Here is a 4,643-nt window from a genome sequence, read left to right as displayed (position 1 = left end):
GGGAGGGTAAGTGAAGTTCCCCCAAAAAATTATGCTAGTGATGATGGAGTTTCTTATCTTTATTATCCTAAAAGTTCAAGCTAATAACCTTTCTCCTACCTCTTCTTCTCCATCTACACTGCCCATCTTGCATCCTCACTCATCTAAACTTGATGAAGTTAAAGCAACAATACATACTTGCTTTGTAAATGGGATTAAAGTTTGTGAAAAAACGTGGCAACTTCACGGCTTGGTTATACATCACACGGTGGGTTTTGAATCTTGTCTTATTAAAGCTTACACAATATGCTGGGCAAAACAACATGGCAAAGAGGAGATGACTAATGAGCATTTTAAATGCATAGTTAGATGCGCAACATATCATAGCACTATTGAGCCATGCTTCACAAAATGTTATGAAGAGCAAGTCGTGAGCCACACAGATGTCATTTATATTTAGAATCTCTATCATAAGGTCTGGTAAAGAATTCTTAACTACTCTATATTCTCTCTCTCTCTCTCTCTCTCTCCAGCCATTTTTTGGTCGCTAAATTGACTGTCTACAATGTAAATATGGAAGCAATATTCCAGCTTGTTTCTTACAATGCTTATCAATTTTCATATATACGGCAAAGATGCAAGGTATGTTGAACATTGTTTCTTCTACCTGAATCCTCGATCGTACTAAAAGTTAACTTTTGTACAGGCTTTGAACTTATGGAACATTTAATAACCCCAAATCAACGATACAAGCAATAATAATCACAAGTTAAAAAATTTAATCACAGACATAGACATCACAACCATATAATCAATCATACAATCAAAATATTTTGTTGATGAAATGGTAAACCTTTTAAACAAATCAAAAGGAAAAATCACTCTGAAATAGTCAAACCTAGGAAATCACTATAATAAAGAAAACCAAACCCAAAATACGAACATAGACACTTACAACTCCTTTGTAAATCTGACTTCGTATGACAACAAGCTCATTGCTTGCCACAATGCTTGCCAATATTCTTCGAGTGTCTTTTCTTACAGGCCGCCGATAGACTTTTTTAGCAGTTGAATGACGTATAAGATGTGGTTTGAAGAACGAAATCAAAACATCAAGAGAGGAAAAGCTCAAAGCTTTCTACATATCCACCATTGGGATCTTAATCTCTATTACTCAAAGCTCAAAGCAACAACCTTTATCTAGGTGTTTCTTAATCTCATTGCTTAAACCCCAGAATATGCATCATTTTCTATTTATATTCAGGACACCAAACGCATAAAAAGGCCTTTAGAAAATTACAGATTGTGTAGCAGCGTTGGAACAAAGAAATTTTGACTGAACGAAAAGCTAGGGTTTCATCACTGACTTTCTGGCATTCCAAGTGTTTATCAGAACATTACTCTAACACCCTTCTGACATAACCCACTAACTTCAACTTCTTCAGTACCATCTTCCGATGTTAATTTGATGGAACACACTATGAGCCATTTCATTCATACCTTTATTTGACGAAACACATTGCCTTCAATTTTGTTTGAACATATATCTGACGAAACACATTGTCAGACATTTTGTCATGACTTTCTTCTAACGTTCATGTGACGAAACACATTGTAAACCATTTCATCACTACCTTTATTTGGCGTGCTTCTAACGAAACACACTTGATTTTCGTTAGAATGTACATCTAACGTTCACACAAACACAGGATCAAACTAAACGAGTTACAAGCAGACTTTTTGATCACCGAATGGATTTAATTTCTATGACCTAACAATCGCTTTGGTCTTTCGGTGACAAAAACACATTATTAGAGAGACAAATTACAGACCCAACCCAAGTTTATCAAGCCACAACTAGACTATGATTAGAGGAAAATACAAAACACTTGTTCTATGTAGACATTAACAAACTTCATCGCACACATTGGGTAATGGAATTAGTTAAAACACAATTGTTCATGACATAAGGATAAGAACAAGATCAGAGTTTGGAGTTTACATACGACTTCCATCTAGACAAAACAATATAACCAAAATTACACAAATGAGTCATTCACCATGAGAGAGTCAAAACAATTAACATATGGTAGACAAAAATCTAATCCTAAAAATGAAACAGCTATTTTCCCCCATTCGCCACCAACATCGCATTGTTCCTCCCAACTATAACATTCTCATTGGATTTATTCTTGAAGATCTATTTGGTACCTATCAAATTGTAGTATAAAAAACATTTTGTCACTTTTGACATCCATAAATTGACGGAGGGGGATAGATTACATCAAATTGAAAGTTCGTGGCGTGAAATTAGGAGGTTTTGAAATTTATGGGGTCTTTTCAAATCGCGCGGTAATTCATGAGTCCTTTGTAAAATTTTCCTTCATTTTATCTCTACCTCTTCCATCAACTATTATCTCATCTTACCTTCATGAATAATAGATCATTTCACTTAATTTATTATTATTATTATTATTTTTTCTTTTAGCTTCCTACCAGTTTTTTATGTTAGGATTTTCTTTGCTTCTCACCAACATCAATGTTGTTTTTTTGGGGTATAAGAATTTATCTCTTTCTTGTATCTCCTAATTATGATTTGGCTATTTAGTTTTTGATACTCGATACTAATCCTGTCCTTGCAAGTCACATATCATGTTATGCCAATCGTATAATGCGACATCCTTAAGTAATTTGGCAATCAATATAGATAATATTTTTTTCTTAAAGATATGCTACTAAAAAATATATATATATATTAGGAATGAAAAATCATGAAATTATAGATCTAACAGTTTAGAAGTGGATGGGTGATGATTACTTGATGGCTTTCGCTATTTACTAGCCTTACCTAGTGGTAGCACAAGTGCAACGAGCTTTTATGTTCTCTTTTTTTTTTTTTTTTTTTTTTGGCTTGTCAATTGTGTATTAAAAATTATTTTCCTCTAATTGATCATTCTACTTAAGTAGATGCATGTTTTTTCTATGTTCTTAGCTACTCACTCTATTTATTATGGTGCATTTCACACATAAGGCATGCTATGATTACAGATTCATATGGAAGCTTCTCAGGGAATGTGCAAGAGCAAGACTTGATAGATAGCAGTTCCCAGTTGTTACTTGTTTCAAATAATATTGTTTTAATTTGTGGAATAATGTTAATTTGGGATGTTGTAATACCTGATCTAATACCGTTGTGTTTTTTAGTTTTTAAGTTGGTCCATTTTGGACCCAAAACTATGCCATTTGGGAGTTGAATTTTTTTACATGGGATTTATAGATCTTGTTTCCTTTTTTGAGATTTTAAAGTTGTCGACCGGTGTATTCAGACCTTAAAAGTAATATGCTTTTTGTATAAGATATTATATAAATACTTGTTCTTATTACTATATATATATATATATATATATATGTGAGAGCCATAAGAGTTGAGGATCAGTGTTTTCATTGGCTTAAATTTTATACTTTCTTTCCCCCATATCTCTCTCTCTCAGTTTTAAACCAACCACCCAGTTAGGTAACCTCGGGTGACCTCTTAGTCCCATCTTAAGCCTGGGTTTTGGCGTCTTTGGGCATGGTTAAGGGTTAGTTTCGGCCAAGGGTATGTGTTGTGAGTTCTTGGAGAAGAGCCTATGTCTAAAGAAAGTAGTAGATTTTAGTTTTCGAGGATGTGGAGATCCAGTTCTTCTGTTAGCTCTAGGTCCCTTACCACCTAATGTTGTTAATATTGAACATTTCTCTACTGAAGATGGTAATTCTTTTAATTTTGATAAATGGAATATCCCTAAACTTTCTGCGAAGGAAGTTTACACCGCTTATTGGTTAAAATCCACTTTTAATGCTGAATACTCTATTAAAACTGTTGAACAAACATTTGCTATTTCTAGCAATAATGAAAAATATCAATTGTTTAATAAAAAATTTGTTAATAATTCTCTTACTAAAGGATTTAAATTTTTACATATTGGATCTGTCCAAGTAACTGTTAAGCCTTTGACTAGATTAGGCATTAATGCCTCTGTTTTACTATGTCTTCGTGATGCTAGGTTTGTTAATTGTCAAACTAGTATTCTTGGTATGATACATTCTTCTCTGTTTAATGGTCCTATTCATTTTGATACTTTCCCTAATTTAACTCTTGCTTTGAATGGCATTCATATTGTTAAAGCTTTAACTTTAAATGTACTAACCTCTGGTTATGATATGGAAGAAGGTAGCAGACCTCTTGCTATCATCTACCGTATTTATTACAAATTGTTGAAAACCAATCTAAATCCTCAAGTTGTTATCAAGAATTCTGGTAGTTATACTATGTTAATCCAAAGTTCAACTCAAGATGCTAATATACAAACTCCTAAAATGATTCGATGGGAAGAAATTGATCTTCCTAACGATTGGATTTTGGGGAATGTATCTAAGCCTACCAAAGTAGTAAATGATACCAGTAATCTTGACTACATCCAGCAGTATTTAGAAGGATATGTTAAGATCAGTTTTTCTGATTTAAACCTTTCTAACAGAATTGAAAGACCATTGTTGATCAATGAAAGAAGAAATTCTTTTGTTGGTTCAACCACCAAAAAAGGACTCCAAATAAGAGATAAGGATGTTGAAAAATTTCTTGCTCATCCCGATTTAAAATTAAAAAGTGTTTCTGTTGATTCTCA

Source organism: Corylus avellana, chromosome ca8, assembly GCF_901000735.1.
Source record: "Corylus avellana chromosome ca8, CavTom2PMs-1.0".
NCBI lineage: Eukaryota > Viridiplantae > Streptophyta > Magnoliopsida > Fagales > Betulaceae > Corylus > Corylus avellana.
This window is presented reverse-complemented; position numbering follows the sequence as displayed.